Genomic DNA, 21774 nt, shown 5'->3' on the forward strand with positions numbered 1-21774 from the left:
TCAGGACAGATTCTTGGGAACATTTAAATTAATATTACTTATGGAAGAAGAGGAGCCAACAAAGGAGACATTCATGTATTTTAGTCACCAACTTTAAGAGTTTTTGATTTAGATCTGAAAGGTACCTTATAGACCAGGTAGTCTAATGCCATCTTCCTCTTCTCTCCTCCTCTCTTCTCTTCCTTCCCCTCTCCTCCTTTCCCTTCTCTCTCCTCCTCCTTCTCCTCCTCTCTTTGTCTCTTTGATGGGGTGCTTGGGTGCATGTACTTGGGCCCCAATTATAAAATCACATTTCTCTTTAAAAATCACATTTATCCCTAGCCTTACAGCCTGCCCTAGCAACAACTGTTATCTCCCTTCCTGCAATAGCAGCCAGCTGTATCTATAGAATTTATCCCTTAAAGCCAGCTATATACTGACTGAACTGGCTGTGTACTGGGTCATAATGACATTTGCTACTCACTGACCAATCATATGTATCCTAGACTTAGACATACCTATATTCATTTATCTTGTCTAACAAGACATTGATGAGAGCAACATGGTTTTTCCTGGTCAGCCCTGATCACTGGTTGACTTAGTGATGTTTCAGGCTTAATATCACACCTCTAGGTAGCCCCCACCTTGAGCTATTTTCCGATGAATTCTGGGTAAAATACCTGTGTAGTAGATACCAAAAGTGCATGTTCCTTTAAGAACTGACCACTTCTTAACCACCCTCTAATTCCACCCCAAAATGTCTAGTTAGCATATTTGGCACAAGTGATACTATAGAATATCCTATATAAACTTTCCCTGCACCCTTTTAAGGTTTCCAGTTCCCTAAAAACTTTTGCCCACTGAAAGGTATAATCAGTCTTTACTTTAACTTCAACAATGCTTGAGTCCGTAAATTCTTCTCCAGATGACCTGCCCCTGGTACCCTGGTCTCACACCCCTCTCTCCAGGCCTTATCATCTTTATCTCGGTCTATCTCTCTGTTTGTCTGTCTATCTGTCTCTCTTTCTCTCTCCTGTCTCCACTGAAACTTAGGAGGCCTTCATAACCTGCTGACAAGTCAGGTTCCCTCTAGTTCAAAAGAGGAAATCTCATTCCATTCTATTTGCAATAATGGTGGTGGGTTTGCCATTAAGAAGGATATCTCCAGAGGGGAGGAGCCAAGATGGCAGAGTAGAAAGACACACATATGCTATCTCCAAACCCACAGCCCATAAAATACCTATAAAGAAGAACTCCCAACAAATTCGGGAGCAGCAGAAGCCAAACAACAATGGAGCAGAGGAGATTTCTGTTCCAGAGAGACCTGAAAAACTGACCCGAAAGGTCCCTCACGCACCAGACCCAGAGCAGAGCCCAGCCCTGGCTTGGCCGTGCAGCACCGAGAGGAGCCGATCTGAGCAGGCTTCAGGGCCAGAATCTCCAGCGGCCAAGCAGGTCCCTCCACCCACAGGCGGCAAAGGTCAGTGAGAGGGGCTTTTCAGTTCACAGAGAGGGGAGTGGGGTACCCCCATAACTCAGGACCCCTCGGGAAGCAGCAGAGGAGGCAGCAGCAGACGGGGGCACCCAGAGCAGGCAGTAGTTTGGATCCATTGTTGAAGGTCTCTGCATAAACCCCCTGAGGGAACTGAGCCCCCAGTGGCAGCCCTGCCTCGACCCGAGCACCTAAACTTAATCTCACACTGAATAGCAGTCTGGCCCCTCCAAAGTCCTAAGGCTGGGAAGCAGCATTTGAATCTCAGACCCCAAGGGCTGGCTGGGTGGAGGCTGGGTGGATCTCGAGGCCAGGTGGGTGTGGAGAGGACACTCAGAAGTCAAGTAACCTACTGGGAAAATGCCCAGAAAAGGGAAAAAAATAAGACCACAGAAGGCTACTTTCTTGGTGAACATATATCTCCTCCCTTCCTTTTGGATGAGGAAGAACAATGCTTACCATCAGGGAAAGACATAGAAATCAAGGCTTCTGTATCCCAAACAGAATGACCCAAAAAAATGCTGAAGAAAATAACACCTTGAAAAATAGACTAACTCAATTGGCAAAAGAAGTTCAAAAAGCCAATGAGGAGAAGAATGCTTTCAAAAGCAGAATTAGCCAAATGGAAAAGGAGGTTCAAAAGCTCACTGAAGAAAATAGTTCTTTCAAAATTAGAATGGAACAGATGGAGGCTAATGACTTTATGAGAAACCAAGAAATCACAAAACAAAACCAAAAGAATGAAAAAATGGAAGATAATGTGAAATATCTCTTTGGAAAAACAACTGACCTGGAAAATAGATCCAGGAGGGACAATTCAAAAATTATGGGACTACCTGAAAGCCATGATCAAAAAAAGAGCCTAGACATCATCTTTCATGAAATTATCAAGGAAAACTGCCCTGAGATTCTAGAACCAGAGGGCAAAATAAGTATTCAAGGAATCCACAGATCACCGCCTGAAAGAGATCCAAACAGAGAAAATCCTAGCAACATTGTGGCCAAATTCCAGAGTTCCCAGGTCAAGGAGAAAATATTGCAAGCAGCTAGAAAGAAACAATTCAAATATTGTGGAAATACAATCAGGATAACACAAGATCTAGCAGCTTCTACATTAAGGGATCGAAGGGCGTGGAATAGGATATTCCAGAAGTCAAAGGAACTAGGACTAAAACCAAGAATCATCTACCCAGCAAAACTGAGTATAATACTTCAGGGGAAAAATTGGTCTTTCAATGAAATAGAGGACTTTCAAGCATTGTTGATGAAAAGACCAGAGCTGAAAAGAAAATTTGACTTTCCAACACAAGAATCAAGAGAAGCATGAAAAGGTAAACAGCAAAGAGAAGTCATAAGGGACTTACTAAAGTTGAACTGTTTACATTCCTACATGGAAAGACAATATTTGTAACTCTTGAAACTTTTCAGTATCTGGGTAGTGGGTGGGATTACACACACACACACACACACACACACACACAAACACACACCACAAAGTGAATTGAATAGGATGGGATCATATCTTAAAAAAAATGAAATTAAGCAGTGAGAGAGAAACATATTGGGAGGAGAAAGGGAGAAATGGAATGGGGCAAATTATCTCTCATAAAAGAGGCAAGCAAAAGACTTTTTAGTGGAGGGAAAAAGAGGGGAAGTGAGAGAAAAACATGAAGTTTACACTCATTTTGGTATGAAAACCTATCTTACAATACAGGAAAGTGGGGGAGAAGGGGATAAACAAGGTGGGGGGGGATGATGGAAGGGAGGGCAATGGGAGGAGGGAACAATTTGAAGTCAACACTCTTGGGGAGGGACAGGATCAAAAGAGAGAATAGGAGCAATGGGGGGCAGGATAGGATGGATGGAAATATAGTTAGTCTTACACAACATGACTATTATGGAAGTCATTTGTAAAACTACACAGACATGGCCTGTATTGAATTGCCTGCCTTCCAAAGGGAATGGGTGGGGAAGGAGGGGTGAAGAGAAGCTGGAACTCAAAGTTATAGGAACAACTGTCGAGTACTGTTCTTGCTACTAGGAAATAAGAAATACAGGTAAAGAGGTATAGAACGTTATCTGGCCCTACAGGACAAAAGAGAAGTTGGGGACAAGGGAAGGGAGGGATGATAGAAGAGAGGGCAGATTGGTGATAGGGGCAATTAGAATGCTTGATGTTTTGGGGTGGGGGGAGGGGACAAATGGGGAGAAAATTTGGAAGCCAAAATTTTGTGAAAATGAATGTTAAAAGTTAAATAAATAAATTTAAAAAAAAGAAAGATATCTCCAATTTGCAGAAGTTTCTATGACAGATTTGCATGCTTTTACTGAGCAAATATTACCCCAAACTTCCATATGTTCTTAGTAGAGTTCAGTCAACCTAGAAATCTATTATTGACTCCTTAAAGATCACTGGAGGGGCTGTCTGAGAAAGTGTGTGTGTGTGTGTGTGTGTGTGTGTGTGAGAGACAGAGAGAGAGAGATAGACAGAGACAGAGAGAGAGAGGGGGAGAGAGAGAGAGAGAGAGAGAGAGAGAGAGAGAAAAAGAGAGAGAGCACATGCAAAATGTACACAAGTGTCCATGTGCATGTGCATGTGTTTGGGAAGGGAATAGTAAATTCAACCCTCTTCTCCATCAAATCCATTAATACTGTTCCCCTTCATGAATACAATACTTGATTCAAAATGGAGTACTCACAGAGCCTAGACTATGTCAATTAATTAATCAATAGATATTAAGCACTTACTATTTGCTCAAAATAAGTACTGGTCTTACAAAGACAAAACCTCAAACAGTCCCTCTTCCCTAAAGGCATTTACATTCTAAGCAGGGACACCAAATGTGCATACATAGGTATATACAAATTCCTTACAAAGTAGGTACAAGGCAAATTTAGAGTGCAAGGTGTCCTGTAGAAATGGCCTTTGAGAGAGTCTTGAAGGAAGCCAGAAGGTTCTAAGAGTCAGATGGGAGGAGGTAGATCCTTCTAGTCATGGGGAAAGAGCCAGTGCAAAGGTGTCCATTTTGTGTTTCTTGATTCTGTCTTGAGTCAGGCCATTTTTTGTCCCCCTCTTTCTGTGAAAATCTTAGCCACTGCAGCTGGCATGCCAACTTCTAGGTAGGATTGTGGTGTCATGGACTTAAGAGGGATCTGAGAGGCTGTCTAGTACAAACTACTTTTTCTTCAGATAAGGATACTGAGCCCCAGAGAGGTAAATAGACTTTGTGAACACCACACAAGTAGCAAATGATGAAGGATTTCATTCCAAGTCCCCTAACTCCAAAGCCAGTGATCTTTCTACTAGTCTATATGACTTCTCTCTTGACCCCAGTCAAATGTCATCTCTGCCCCCTTGAACTCTTCTAGACCTTTATTCATCCCTCCCTTCATTGGTATATTCATTATTTTTCTCTTCTATAAATTATGTATGAATATTTCTAATTTTCTCTAACAGAGGATGAACAACTTAAGCGAAGAGCATCATGTCTCAGGTGTCTTGGTATCTTTTATAATTTTTTGTGAGTCACTAGATCAATTAATTATCTATTGAATGCTATGGCTTAACTAGGAGAATGTATTTTTCCAATATGTCAGTAACAGTTTTAGTTCTATTGGCCCAATAAGATTTTGTTTTATATGAAAGTATTTTTTTTTCCAAAATATACATTGCTTTGTGCATAGCCTGAAACTGTAGTTTCAAATGAGATTCTCAAAGAGGGGGCATTTACAATCTAAATAATTCCACTTTCTCCAAGGTTACTAACTAAAATTCAGTGAAATTCAATTTGGTAAACATTTATTAAACACCTCCTCAAAACATCTTCAAAAGGAAAAAAATTAATATGCAGCAAGCTGACAAATTTGCAAGAAGGAAAGCAAAGGGACAAAAAACCCATCAGCTGAAGAGGTACACTATCAATTTTTTTTTTCTAATTGAATTCTCCTTTTTGGCAATTCAGTGAGCACCACTTTGTTCTTTCCTGGAGCAGCTGTACAAAAGATAAGTGCCGTTGGGCAATGTTGTTAATAATGATGACTGAAAATGTGCCTAAAGATGAACTAGTCTGGGGAGTAAAAGCACAGAACACAGGCTACAAAAGTGTCCTTTCCCCTCACTCATTGATCCCTTAGCCAATCAACAAATGTTTATTGAGTACCCAGCATTCTCCTCATCTTGGAAGCACTACATAGCACCAACAGAGCAATCAGGGTTGAGGATATTTAGAAAGGTACAATGAAGAATCTATGAGCATGTCCCCCATGTGAGACTAATAGGAGGTTGACATCCTTCATGGGTACTGGATTTTTCTAGTAAACTGAACTCCTACTTGCCCTGAAAATGGAAAAGAATAAGAAAAAAATGCTAAAAATATATTAATGGGCTGTCAGTGTGGTTGCTTCAAGAACAAGTTAAATAGACTTCATAGAGTTTCTTTATGTTTCTTTTTAAAGAAACTTCAGTTTCTTTAATAACTTTCCATGTCAATAAGCCCAAGTTTAAATCAAGCCCAGTCTCCAGTGCTCTGATTCCATTGGTCGCAAGGATAAAAATGAGGTGACCTAGACACAAGCTGAAAACCTAAGGTTGGATGTCTGTAATGGAAAGGTAGTCACATCCTCAGGATGGCAGTCATGAAATCATGTACATTTTCTTACTTACCTTTGTCTTCCTCGTTTTAGTTATGCTGACTCTTTTGGGGCTCAATATAAGTTTCCTATGGGTAACAGTTCTGAGATACTGTTGCTGTCAGAGGTGCTGAGGGAGTTTCTATTCTTTGATATGGAAAGAGATTTCTGATCCCATTAAGGTGGATGTACCCTCCAGTGATAAAGATAGCAACCTGTCCATTCATGCCTGTCAAGCTTCTGTGGGACTCTTTTCCATATCCTCCTAGAAATTTGCCACAGTTGATGTGCTCAAAATTCTAGGCATCTTTCTTGCTTTTTTCTGACACTATGAAGATACCAGTGAAGCACTTGGGCTATCCATTCCTTGTCCTCACAGAGTGACTGGCTCACTATTTAAGAAATGAACATGTATGTGATTAATTCGTTATTCCAGTTTTTCTTTGTAATTCCTTATTTGGTATATGTGGCATCCTGTAGGGTACAATGGAAAGCATGTGGGCCCTGGAGTCTGAGGACCTGGATTGAGACCACTAATTACACTTGGCACTGTGGAACTCAGTTTCTTTAGGAGAAAAATGCCCAGGTGTCAGTTCCCCTTCAACTCGATTGTCCATGATCCTATGAGTTACCATTGTCAATGAGCACTCTCTATCATCTTTCTGAATGATTCTCAGACCTTGGATATGATCTAAGAGATTTTCATGTAAGATGTAGCCACTTGAATGTATGAACTATAACTACTAATAATGATGCATGACTAAAGGAAATGAAGAACAAGGGTCAGCTTTTAGAACTTGGATTGAGTTTAAAATATTAAAATTAAAGAAAAGACACATTCTGACATGCTAATCGCTAAAATACAACACGATCTCAATCAGTGAAAATTTCTGTTGTTGTTGTATGTCCTTCATTTTCAGAGAGGATCAATGACATCAGAAGGGTGATGTCTTGACAAGTGAATTTGGTTTAAGTGAGGTAGGGCTATGCAAAGTCATTAGCCTCACTTTCTCCTCTACAGTCATCTGTGGCATGACATAGGTTAGGATGACTAGAGATGGTCCCAGATTGGAAGCTAAAGTCTTTCCTAGGTCTTAGTTTGACTGAGGTAACACCCATTCAATGATTAAGGTTAGTAAGAAATGAGGCCAAGACTGGTCTCTTTTACCTAATTAAAAAAAATCAATCTGGGAAGGAAGATCCTGAGGATTTCTGGTCAGAATAGAAACAACTGCTATTTATTGGACCATCAAAAGCTAAACAATGATCAAGTGAGGCTTGGGCTGGGACCTATTATTGGAGAATCAATGACGGCCTTAGTGCAAATCATGAATCCCTAGAAGTGGTCACAAATATTCTAATTTATAATACTGATATCATGTTTATGTAAAATATAGTCACTGGTTCTAGCCCAATGGAAATGTGCAGTGCAAATTCACATAATGTGACCACTTCATAAGATTTTTTATTTCCATTAAACTTGACCTTGCTGTAATATTCAACTTATTTCAAACATACAAAAAGGAATTTACATTCAAAGAGACCAAGCAGTCTTTCATTATTGTCATTTTTACTCAATCATTTTCTGCCTTTCCTATGTGTGTTTCCCCTTTTCTGCTTTTTAATTCTTCTTCCATGTGTTTAACAGTGTGCCCAGCATTGAAGACTACCTTAAGGAGTTTATATTCAGCAAGGCTGTAATATTTTTCATATTCTGTGTTGGTCTATAGAACTCTCAGGGAGCTAGGTTTTCTAGAACTATTGACTACAAGCCTCTGGTGTGTTCCTCATTATTTATTAACTAGTCATCCAGAGTTAATTAACTTTTAGAAATGGATATTTAGATTGGTGGAGCTAAGGTGGTAGAGTACAGTCAGTAACACAGCTAAATTCTTACAATATTCTCATGTAAAATCTTATAATATTCCCATGTAAATAACTTTAAAATAAATTTTTGGAAAAACAAACCAACAAAAGGTCAGAGTCAGAGTTTTTCCAATGTAAAATAACTTATGAGGCTGACAGAAGAAATTTGCAACACCAAGGTCAGGGCCAGCCTGGAGTCTGTGTGGTAGCAGGCAGCATCAACAGCAGGTCTTGGAGGTGGCTGCTATAGAAGAATATATGGGAGATCTCAGCCCAGAGACTGCAAGGCAATTGGACAATTGGTCAGAAAGAGATTACAGTGCCGATATTTGTAGGCGCTATGTGCAACTGACATAGTTGGGCAACTCCATTTCCTGTATGTAGCCCTAGGTCACATTTCCAGGCTAGAGAGGAATGTTTGTGGTTGGTCACAAGGGAGCAGAAACACTAGACACAGTTCCAAGGAAAGGGAATATTAGCATTTGTGGCTACAGAACAACAGAGGTCCTGTTCATAGTGCCAGAGGCAAGAAAAACTCTAGTACTTGCAGCTACAATGCAGTAAGGACCCTTTCCGGGTAAAAACCAGATCATAGACCAAGAGAGCTGTGAGCACACCTCTCCATGCATCATACCACCTTGGAAGCACCAGAAACCTGCAGAGTTCTAGAATTAGCTCTGAAAATAGCAGCATGAGAAAGCCTCAAGCTTGGGACAATGTCTTTCCAGCACCAGGTGAGGAGAACCCAATTTAAAATAAAGTTCAGTCAAGAAATACACTAGGAAAATGAGCAAACAACAAAAAAGAACTTGGCCATAAAAGAACTGCTACAGTGGCAGAGAAGACTAAGACATAAACTCAGAAGAAGAAACTAGTGTGAAAACAGTAACAACCAAAGCCTCAAAGAAAAATGCTAATTAGATCTAAGTCCCACAGAGATGCTTGGAGGAATTGGCTAAATTGAAAAGGAGGCACAAAAATATACTGAAGAAAAGAACTTAAGAAGCAGAATAGGAAAAAAGAGGTATAAAAGCTCATTGAAGAAAATAAATCTTTAAAATTAGAATTGGGCAAGTGGAAGCTAATGAAATATCTCATCAGAAAGACAACTGACCTAGAAAATAGATCAAGGAGAGATAGTTTAAGAATTATTGGACTACCTGAAAGCAATAATAATAATAAAGAAACATAGACATTACATTTCAAAAACATTATCAAGGAAAACTGCCTTGATATGTTAGATCTAGGAGGTAGAACAGAAACTGAAAGAACACACCAATCACCTCCTAAAAGAGATTCCAAAACAAAAATACCTATGAATATTAGGGCTAAATTCCAGATGTCCCAGGTCAAGAAGAAAACATTACAAGCAATCAGAAAGAAACAATTCAAATACCATGAAACCACAGTTAGGACCACACAAGATTTAGCAGCTTCCACTTCAGAGGACTAAAGGGCTTGGAATAGGATATTCTGGAAGGCAAAGGAGCTAGGATTGCCATCCAGAATAACCTCCCCTGCAAAACTGAATACAATCCTTAGGAGGGGTGAAGGGGTAATGGATATTTGATGAAATACAGGGCTTCCAGACACTCCTGAAAAAAAGACCAGAGCTGGATAGAAAAATCGACATTCAAACAGAACATTCAAGAGAAGCATAAGCAAGTTAAATGTAAAAGAATAATAATAAGGGACTCAATAAAGTTAAAATGTTTACATTCCTACATGGGAAAAGTAACTCCTAAGAACTTGATCATTATTAGGGGAGTTAGAAGGAGTCTCCATCAACAGGGGACATGAATGTGAGTAGATTTTGTTGGAATGATTCCCCATCACCACCACCAAAAGAAAGGAGGGGGAAAGAGTGATATATTGGAAGAAAGGGAAAGGGGAAGGGTAGAATGGAGAAAATTTCCTCACATAAAAAGGCATGCAAGGAAGAATTTTTATATTGGAGGGGAAAATAGGATGAGAGGAGTGTTGGGCAATATTTAAACCTCATTCTCATTAGACTTGGGGCAATAAGTGAAGAATATATATATATATATATATATATATATATATATATATATATATATATATATATATATATATATATATCAATTGGATATAGAAATCTGTCTCGACAAATACAGAAACAGGAAGGGAAGATGGCTGGGGAGGAGAGATGATAAAAGGGGAGGATGACTTAAGGGAGGCAGTGGTCAGAAGTAAAACGGACTTTTGAGAAGGGTCAGGATAAAAAGAGAGAGAAAAGCATAAATAGAGGAAAATAGGATGGAGGAAAATACATAGTAATCATAGCTGTGGATATGAATGGGATGAACTCACCCATTAAACAGAAGTAGACAGTACAATGGATTAGAAACCAGAATCCAAATATATTATTTACAAGAGACACATTTGAAATGGAAAGGCATACACAGAGTGAAAATAACGGGCCAGAAAAGAATCTATTATGTTTCAGCTAAAGCAAAATATGTACACATAGCAATCAGACAAAGCAAAAGTAAAAAAAAAAAAATAGACCTAATTCAAAGAGATAATCCAGAAAACAATATTCTTTACTTTTTTGATATTTTGACATCATAACATGAAGAGATACAAAAAATGACAAGTTTTTTCTGATAAAGACCTCATTTCTCAAACATATAGACAACTAAATCAAAGTCATAAAAATAAGACCCATAACTCCATTGATAAATGATCAAAGGATAGGAGCAGACAGTTTTCAGAAGACTTCAAGGCTATCTATAGTCACATGAAAAAAAAAGCCCCAAATCACTACTGGTTAGAGAAATGCAAATTAAAACAACTCAGAGGTACCACTTCTCACCTATCCGAAATTTCAGTTGTTGAAAGGGATGAGGGAAAATAGGTACACTAATAAACTGTTGGAGTTTTGAACTGATCTAAACATTCTGGAGAACAATTTGAAACTATGACCATAGGACAATAAACTATGCATACCCTTTGATCCAAGAATATCATCACTATATCTATACCTCAAAGAGATCAAAGAAAAAGGAAAATGGCTTATATGTACAGACATCGTAGCTTTTTTATTAGTGGCAAAGAATTTGAAATTGACAGCATGGTCATCAGTTTGGGAATGTCTGAACAAGTTTCAGCATATGATTGTGATGGAATATTATTACACTATAAAAAATGATGGGGGTGTAGTTTCAGAGAAAAAAATCATGGCAAGAACTATATGAACTGATGCAAAGTGGAATGAGAAGAACCAGAAGATCATTGTGCACAGTAAGAGCAATGTTTTAATGATGATCAGCTGTGGAAGATTTGGTTACTCTGATCAATACAATGAGCTAAGACAATTATGCTCCCAGAGAGAAAATTGATGATTTTTGAGAAAAAATTGAAGTATAATTTTTTCTTTCTTTTTCCTCCTTCCTCCCTTCCTTCCTTCCTTCCTTCCTTCCTTCCTTCCTTCCTTCCTTCCTTCCTTCCTCCCTCCCTCCCTCCCTCCCTCCCTCCCTCCCTCCCTCCCTTCCTTCCTTCCTTCCTTCCTTCCTTCCTTCCTTCCTTCCTTCCTTCCTTCCTTCCTTCTTTCCCTGATGTGTAAATATGCTTTGCATGATTTCATCTGTATAATTTAGATCATTCTGCTTGTCTTCTCAGTGGAGGGGTGGGAGATAACTCAAATTTTAAAAAGAAAAGAATGCTAAAAATAAATAATACATTTAAAAATAATAATAAACCAAAAAACACAAAAAGAAGAGAATATTTACTAAGGTGGCAGAGGAAAAACTGTTGATAAGAAACAATTCCCCAAGCTGCAATGAACACTTTCCCTCACAAAGAGTGCCTGAAGAGAGTGGCCTCATCCTTGTAGGCTTTATGTGGATAAAAGTTAACTCTTAGCTTCTATCATTTGGGGGTCCTTTTATTCATTCATTGAATCCTTAAGAGATTCTCTGTAGTAAGAGCCCTTTCTGTCAGCATTCAAGGGTCAATGTCTCTATGAAGTTCTTAAGTTTCCTTTCCTTGGTATGTCAAATTTTCATTAATTTATCTCTGTTCCAGGTGTAAAAGGCTACCAGTTAGCCACTACTATCAATGTTGAGTGAAAGTCCAAATCTTCTAAACCCTCAAAGTTTACAAGAGCAAGAGTAGGGAGTGGGTGGGGAATGGAAAGAATTCAAACCTTGAACTTGGGGTGATTTTCTGGACTACCACTAGACTGGTCAATTTCTGGAAATGCCCCTGCTACAATACTGAAATTCCCCACAGACATAGGCACCTATCGTATACTAGATACTATGCCAGAAATTGTGTCTTTCCCCAGGACTTATATTCTACAAGGTAACATGTCTCATGTTCAAGTGGGCACATGTGTATATGCACATGTTCATCAGTTTAACCTCAACACAGCTATTTAATTAATTTTTTGTCAATTTCTCATTACATGAATCTGAAGATTCTTGAATTTTGCTATGAAAAATCCTGAAAGTCAGTGAAAATTTTGATGGAAAAGTATTAGGCTCACTTAGAATGTATGAGAAAATTTTATTTTTGTTTTCCAAATAAACATATAAATTGGATCATATTTCTTCCAAGTTCCCAGATGACATGCTGAGATGTTTTCATAATTTGGCAAAGGAATGCCAATGTTTCACAAACCTGGACCTGAGTCTGGGTGAAGCATATTATGCGTGATTGTAACTGTGCCTCCTATACAAAGCCAAAATAACTGATCAAGTCGCTGGAAAAAAAATGGGAAAACTCTTGGCCAGCTGGCTGAATTTTTCACTTTTCAATCAGTTCTTCTGGAACCATATAGCATAGCCTGTAGAATTACATTATTGTCTGGCATAGCTCAAAGTCAGTTCTTGGTGACATTTATATGGTACTTCACAGCTTACAAAGCATTTTCCCATACATTATTTCATTTGATCCTTATTATCCACCCATTTGCTGTAGCTAGGCAAGGATTATTATCTTTCTGTCTTTCTGTCTCTCTCTGTCTCTCTGTCTTTCTGTTTCTCTCTGTATCTCTGCCTCTCTCTCTCTCTCTCTCTCTCTCTCTCTCTCTCTCTCTCTCTCTCTCTCTCTCTGAGTAAACAGTTTTCCTGCTAGGGGCAGTAGGGAATTTTGGAAAAAGTCCTTTTGTGTCTTTGGTCACAAAAAAACTATCTGTGTGACCTTTCATGTAACCTCTTTTCGCCTCAGTTTCCTAACCTGTAAAAAAAGAATGATCATAGTATTTACCTCACAGTGTCATTGTCCAGGATAAATGAAATATTTCCAAAGCACTTGGCAAACCTCGAAGCACTATAAAAATATCAGTTGTTATCATTATTATTAGATTCAAAGAGTCTAGGAGAAAGAATAAACAAATGAAAAAATTTTTGGTAAGTGCTTAAAGTAGTAGGGACACGAATACAAGCCAGAAAGAAGGAGTTTACATTCTAATGGGAGGAGGGTGGTGATGGTATGTTTGGAAAATGGCCACAAAATGACATGGTTGCCTAGTTCCAGGCAAATTAAAGTGAAAAGTCAGAGAACAGGGTCCTATCAGAACCTAGGGTTCCAGGGCAGAATCCAGGTTCTACAGATGAAGAAGATATCCAGATTGTCCGAGTACGCACAAAGCTGGGACTACAGTTTAAGCATTTTGGCCTCAGTCTAGTGTTCCTTCCTCTAAGCTACACTGCCTTCCTATGCAATGAGCCAGCTGTAATGTGGATGAATTAAACCCACAACAAAATACACAATACCCAACTGTTACATAAACTCCAACTCTTAACTCTCTACAGTCTGGCTTCAGGCCTCATCATTCAACTGCAATTGATCCTTCCAAAGTTACCAATAATCTCTTAATTGCAAAATCGAATAGACTTTTCTCAGCCCCCATCCTTCTTTACTGTCCACAGTCTGACACCTCCAACCACTGTCTTCTCTTTGACATTCTCTTCTATGTAGATTTCCATGACACTACTCTTGGTCATCCCCCTAGCTGGATTACCAATCCTTCCCTGTTTTCTTTGCTGGATTTTCATCTAGATCACACTAACTAACCATGGGTGTAGTCCACGGCCTTCTCTTCTCCCTCTATACTATCTCACTTGGTGATTTCATCAGTTCCCATGAATTCACCTATCATTTCTCTGCTGATGATGGTCATATCCGCTTACTCAGCCCTAACCTCTGCTTACCCAGACTTCCTTCTCCAGCTGCTCATTAGACATGTTGAACTGGATGTCCCATAGTTATCTTAAGCTCAACATGTACAAAACCAGACACGCTATTTTCCCTCCTTCTCTCTAATCAACCCTCCTATCTCTTGAACTTATCTATTATTTTCAAGTGTAACACTATCCATCAATTACCCAGACTGGATACCTAGGTGTCATTATCTATTCTTTACTTTCTTCCCCCTTCCCCTCTATCTTTTGCTGAGTCCTGTCAATTTTAGCTTCATAAGTTTTCTCATAAATGTTCCCTTCTCTACTCTGATCCTGTCACCACTCTGATACAACACCTCATGTCTGGACTATTCCAATAGTCTGCTGGTTGGTCTCCCTGCCTCAAATTCCTCCCCATTACACTTTATCCCCCACTCAGATGTTCAATTAATCTTCCTAAAGCTCAGGTCTGTGTCACCCTCTTAGTAAACTTCAGTGGTTTCCTAATAACTCCAGAATCAAATATAAACTCCTCTATTTGGTGTTCAAAGCCCTTTATAACTTAGTGCTCTCTTATCTTGCTGGTCTTATATCTTATCTCCTCTCCACCCTCACACATATTCTGTGATCTAGTGATGCTGGTCTCCTTGTTGTTCCTTGTACAAAATACTCCAGATCCCAACTCGGGGCATTTCAGTGATTGTTTCCCATGCTTGGGATTCTCTCTCTCCTCATCTCTACCTCCTGACTTATCTGGTTTCTTTGAAATATCAGTTAAAATTATGCCTTCTTCGAGAAGCCTTTCTTAATCTATCTTAATGTAGTGACTCCCCTTTGTTGATTATTTTCCGGTATAATTTGTGTTTGTTTTCATGTTTCCTTCCTCTTTAGACAACAAGCTCCTAGGATTATCTTTTGCCTTTCTTTGTATCCCCATAGCTTAGTGTAGCACCTGGCACATAGTAGATACTTAAATGCTGGTTGATTACCAAACATTTTATCAGTTGTTAAGAAAGAGCAGAATTATTTTACAAAGACCTATCCAAGGATATGTATCACTCCTCTTTTTCATTTTTATCTTGACCTGTGTTTATCTTGTCCCTCGAGATCAGATAAATGACCAAAGAGAGATTAGCAAGAAGGCAAGAAGCCTGCAAATCCACAACTTGGGACAACAAAGCCCCAACATTATTCTTTTATATATAAATATTTAGAAAGGCAGGAAAACTTTCCCCAAATTGGTCCCAGAGTTTGGAGGTAAATTTAGATTACTGGCTATTGTATGGCTCTGTCAATTTGTGAAGAAAGCAAATGGCAACAGCTTCAGAATTTTAGATGCCCAAGCTTAAACAGTCAACTCTAGGAGAATCTGATGCACCCACCCATAAAGTTCACTTCACACATGAGTATGCCGGTGATTTGGCCAGAATTAGAACTAGAATTTCGTACAAGTCTTCGTCTTGTCAAGACACACTGGTCCATAATTCAACTGAATTCAGAGACTTTTCCACTTTCCCCCAGTACGGATGACACAATCATGTTTATGTTTTTCATCCTTTCCCCCTTGAGATTGGCAACCACACTGGGAATGAGGAAATGATTCATGCATCTCATGATGTATGTACCTAATGGCCTCTGGAACAACAAAATGGATAAGGGCCCCCAACTTCTTGCCCATAAACAACAGGAATTTTAAAGCTATTAACAGGAGCTGGGTATTCAAGGATAGTTCATTTATCATTTGATGGCTAGCCATGGTGTCAGGACTTGCAGTCAGGCCCTGAAAAATGGGCTTTGACTTCACATACTGTAGCTGAACAGCTGCTCTTTCCCAGAGTTTTTAATCAGATTTCCTCAGTCCTATACACTAGTCCATAGTGGAGCTCACTTATAACTCTCTTCAAGCATGCCATGCAAATTCATTAGGTGACCCAAGGAAAATGAAGAGATTTCATTGCTGCAAGCCAAGAGTCAGCTTTTAATTTAAACCAGAATTATGACTGCACATCAGTTTAGGCCTTTGTTTTCCGGGAAGAAAGGAGAGGGTGGAGAACATGGGGGTAACTTGAAATGAAAGGCATCCCTGGAGGGTATGTGATGGATCCACCCTCACCATCATTTGGAAAAGGGTCCGGCTTTCATGGCATTACAGATGGAACAGACTCTTGGAAAAGAAAATTGTTATAATATGATTCTCTTTTTACTTTTTTATACCTAGACTTGTGATTTAATTGGTTAAGAGAAATACATAAAGAAATTCCCTCTACCAATGCAAACTGACAAAACTCACCTGTAACTTACAGTATAAGGGAGTAACCTAGGGCCCTAGTAGGTTCAGTGACTTTCCTTTGATCTAGTTGTCAGAAGCAGGACTCAAATCAAGGTCTTCTTGACTCTAAAGCCACACTAGCCATGGTATATTGTTATTTAGATACATCTCATTGAATGTTAGGAGTTTTGCTTGTAGGTCAAAGTCAGGTGCTCCATTTATACTTTGGTTGAACATGAATATGGATTATAATAAACTGAGCCAATTATCTTGTAAATGAATGGCATGCAGCACAAAGGAGATTGGATAAGAGGAGATGGATGAATCAGTTAAAATCTAGCACAATAGCAAGAAGAGAAACAAACTTTGAAGTGAATTTTGGCCTTGAGCTAATGGGTGGATGGGGGGTGTTATTGGGACATCTCTGAATATAAAGGACAGTTTTGGAGAACAATTTTTTTTTCCCTCCACATTTCCTGGTATGTTAACAAACTCTCAGCTGAAGAGATGGTTATGATTCCCTGGCAGACTTTCCTAAGGCAATGGTGAGAATTGGCCAGTGGGATGGAAAGTCTGACCTTGAAGTGCCACCATGTGGGAGAAGATAATAAAAGTAGGGAGAGGTAGGACTGAGTTGGAAAAGAAGGACTCCAGATACCAACCATAAAGCCTAGGAGAAACACTGAGTCACTAAAGCTATAGAAAGGCTAACAGATAATGAAATCCTAGATAAGGGAAAATACTTGGCCTCCCAAAAACATGTTTAGAGTCATAAAGCAAGACTTTCAGCATCATTTTTGAATTGGCAGAGATTCAGCAGAGAATTTATATGAGGCATGAATGGAATCTGCCTCCCCGAACTAGATTGAAAAGGGATGCGGGCTAAGAAACAAGCAGATAAAGAATCCTTGCTAAACTATGGATTTGCTTAAAGTCAGTTACCTTTTCTCACTTGACCATTTTCTAAATAGCCTGTCTTTTCTTTTATCATTTCACAGCCTCCATTTTTTACTTAGCATGATAACTCAACTAGCCTTCCAGATTACAGGGAGTTCAAAATAAGGAAGTGCTTTAAATTGAGTTAGAAAAAGAAACAATATTGGAGTAGGTGGGGTGAACTGAGTCAAACTAATGGGTAAGAAATTGACTTCCAGGATAATAATCTCATAGTTTAATCCATTGGAAGGAAAACCAACAACAGAAAAGCACCCCTAAACCATATATAACACTGGCATCTAGGCAACCACCCAAATCTAGGCTGCTTCTTGGTTGGCAGTCAAAAATGAAACAGTTTTTAGGTGGGTCAGGTTCAAGAAGATAATCTGTCAAATGATGAATAACTTTATAAAGTGAAGAAAAGATATGAGAAACACTCTATGGACTCAATCAGCTTCAAGAAGTGGCCTTCTTGTCACGTTTTGCACTTAGAATTGATTAGAAACAGGAAAGGAACTAATGATTTCCTCAGGGGACAATGAATAATGATCCTAAGAATACATGTAAGCATATGCATGTATATATATATATATATAATATATATTATATATATATTTATATACACACATATATACACATACACATATGCATATGTAAAAGTATATTATACATGCACATGTAAATATGCATAATATACATGTATCCATATGATTAACAATAAAAATGTACCCTTTGGCTTTAACAAAATAAAAATATTAACAAAGTAATTATAATTATACAAATTTAACTAAATGATGATGAGGTACTCAGTTTTATTGTTCTCAATGAGCTTCAGATAGAAATAATCCTTGAAAAAATCACTATCCTGCCATTATTTTTTAAAATTACATTTAGAGTTATATGGAGCATTACATAGATGGATGAAATAATTGCTTTTTTTGTAGTAAACATAATCAGTCCACTCAAGGAACAGACAAGACCACAGGGTTGCTATGTACGTCAATGTATTCCTTTCCTAAGTATATTTTGGAACCTTCTCATTCCATGTATCTTGGAAATTCCAATGTATCTGGAAAAAGATACATTTACATGTGTATCTGTGAGTATATGATATGGTAGCATGAGTATCAGTATTAAAATGTTGTTAACATTTTTATGAATCAGGATAAATGTCTGAGTGATCACAGGCAAATGTTTGGTCTTTGATAATTGCAAATTAATTCCGGTGTATTTGTTGCAATCTGAAAGATATTTTGATATCTGCACTTGAGGTCTGGGCATTGGTCAGCCTCTCTCACTTCATGATTGATAGGTTTGATGTATAATTGTAGACACCAGGTTGACTCCTGTTAAGTATTTGGTTGGTATTAGAATTTTTTTTCACCTTATTGCAATTTTTTGCAGAGTTTCTACCATTTCAATTCGCAATCTACATTGATCACTAAATCCAGTTGGATAAAGCTTATATAATTTCTGGTGGCCATGACTTGGCATCATAAACTGCTGTTTCTGTAAAAGAAATCCACAAACTAACTTTAATTTAACTACATTGTGTGTGTATGTAGAGAGATATATACATACACGTATATGTAAACTTTGTATTTATGATACAGATAAAACTGCATGTACTTGTCATCTGCTTCATTAGAAAGCAAGCTTATTGCAACTAGGGATGTTTTTATTCTTTCTACTTATATCCCTAGCACCTAACATAGGACTTGACACATTGATGCTTAATCCATCAATCAATCAACGTTTAGTCAGCACCTCCTTTGTGCCAGGCAAAGTATGCTAAGTGGTGGGGATTCAAAAAAAAAGAAACAAAGGATAATCCCTGTCCTCAAGGAGCTTACAATTTAATGGAGGAGACAACTTGCAAACAAATATATAGAAACAAGTTATAATAAGAAATAATTAAAAGAAAAGAAGCTCTAGGAAAGGTTAATAAATATTTGCCAATTGGCTGACTGATTCAACATGACTTCTGGATTCATGTTCAAAACCAAAATTTTATGCATACGGGGTCTAAGCAATATTTTTATATCAGTGGAGAAAGAATTCATGAGATAAAGGAACGGCTTAATACATATTTTAGAGTCGTGCATATATACATCAAATAATTAATCATTTTCCATTTCATAGTCTTTAATGTTGAATCCATATACTTTTGTATTTAGAAGAGATGACAGACTTAACAATAGGCAAAAACAAAATCAGCCCGCATGTTCTAAGTGAAAAATGTCACCTGTACGTCAATTATTCCTGACATCGTATAGGTGATGCATTAAACAGAGAACAGTTTTCTATGAGGACATCAAATACTCTACCATTCTCACTACATTTGAATCTAATTTTGTGCATGTATAGCATATGAATAAGGCAAGAATGTATAACAGATTTAATGCCTTTGCCAAATTAGGCAAGGCAGTATAAACTTTATGGTATTTTCAGGCAGCTTGTTCAATAATTACCTAACTGATAATAAGTTGATCTTTATGCCCCAGAATTTTTGGCCTATCCTTTTCCTCTTCAGTTAATATATTGTTTTGTTGTAACTGGCAAATTTTTTTTAGTGATTCAAGTTATTAATTATTTTCATAAAGTACATAAACACGTAATTGGTCTATATTTGGAGGAGTTACTGGTGTTCTCATCTTATAGTAATAAATATGTGATGCCTTTTGTTAAGAAAGGAAGGCGTTTGAAGGGGAAAAGATGGCTTATGTCCAAGAGAAAGCTGGTAAAGTCCTTTGCAGTAATCCACGCACCTCTATGAAGTATTTGAACCTGTAATTATGAATCTTCTCCAGGACTGCCAGTTGCTAGTTTTGCAGAGTAATTAGAGTCGAAGAGACCTCCAATTAGAGTTTAAAAGACCTCCCTCCACATAACCATTCTGTCATTGATCACAGTAATAGCGTACAAGCTTTTTATTTCTCATTTAATTCACTTTACATTTCCATTATGTTGGATCATTACTACCATATTGATGACTATATAGAATTTTCAAATTTTCACATCCTACTCTAAGTTTTTTCCTCCCTTCACCTCTAATTGCTTTACCTGTAGCAAAGTCTTTGATGCTAAATTGCTTGTATTGTTTTTTGAGCTTTGTTGACTCCATGAATCACCTTAATCTTCTGATTTTTGCTTTAATCCCTGATTAAGGAAATCTAGAATTCATGATATGCTTTGCTTTTCTGGATTTCTTTCCATATGCTTCTTTTTTTTTAAATTGCACTAATGATGCAAGATGATATTCAAGTTTTCTATGTTGTGTACCAGCTCTATATTAATATAATTTTTTGGTGCCTTCCCACAGATCAATAGCTCCCTCAAATTCATTTTGGCCATTAGGTATTTGATACCTGACCTTTGGATATCATTTGTGACTTCCACCTTTCCAGCAATTGTTTTTACTGGATCAACAACATACTTTATACATCTGTCAAATATTGTGAGGAAATATTCATTTATGATGAAAATGTCAATTTTTTAATCTATTTATTTTAGTAGATATTTGACTTCATCTCTTATTTTCTACCATCTAGTTTAGTAATAAAGTTTTTTTTCTTTTTATTGTATATAATTGCTTTGATTTGGTTTGCATTACATTGTTTTGTAATTTGGAGCTGAGTACATCATTAACTAAAAGTACAATTAAGTCTTGGCTTATTAATGAGTGTGATGTGTTTCTGATTTTTTAATGACACAATACTGGAACACTATGAAAGAGTTCCTGACTTCCATCCATTTTGTGGGCTCTCATGGTTTTCCTAAGTGGTCAGTGACATCTGCATTGAAACATTTCCTCCACAATAAGGTATTGGTATTTCTAACTGATTTTGATGTATCTCATCCTCTGGTGTTACCAAAACACTGAGGAGTGCCATTTACTTGGCAGTTAGGTGGCACAGTGAATAGAGTGTCAGTCCTGAAGTCAAAAAGACTCATCTTCCTGAGTTCAAATCTGGCCTCAGACAATTAGCAGCTGTTTGACCCTAGGCAAGTCACTTAACCCTGTTGGCCTCAGTTTACTCATCTCTAAAATGGGCTGGAGAAGGAGCTGGCAAACCACTCCAGTACCTCTGCCAAGAAAACCCCAAATAGGTCATAGAGACGTGAACATGACTGAAAAATTACTGAACATACACACACACATAAACCCCCCCAATATTACTCATCAAAATGGTTCCAAGTAGGTCCATTCTGTGATCTTATGCTACTCTGTCTATTTGATAGATTATTAGCTACTATAATAACCTAGTCAGTTGCATTCACAGCATTCAGTTGGGGAGTATTTAAAGATTCCTACCAGATCTTCACCTCAACCCCACTAATTTCAGGAAACATAGAAATTCTACTTCATATCATCCCGGCTGGCATCACTTTACTGTTCCACCCTCCCACCACAACATTGACAAAGAGTTCAGCTTTAAAGTGGTTGTGGTCAT

General features: G+C 38.0%; 1 protein-coding gene across 1 annotated transcript in view; it reads right to left on the minus strand.

Moving 5' to 3' along the window:
* The window catches only part of SLC9A9 (solute carrier family 9 member A9), a 727593-nt gene that overhangs the window by 459351 nt on the left and 246468 nt on the right, over positions 1-21774 (minus strand). The gene's annotated exons all lie outside the window — the stretch shown is intronic.

This window comes from Notamacropus eugenii, chromosome 6 (genome assembly GCF_028372415.1).
Source record: "Notamacropus eugenii isolate mMacEug1 chromosome 6, mMacEug1.pri_v2, whole genome shotgun sequence".
Taxonomy (NCBI): Eukaryota; Metazoa; Chordata; class Mammalia; order Diprotodontia; family Macropodidae; genus Notamacropus; species Notamacropus eugenii.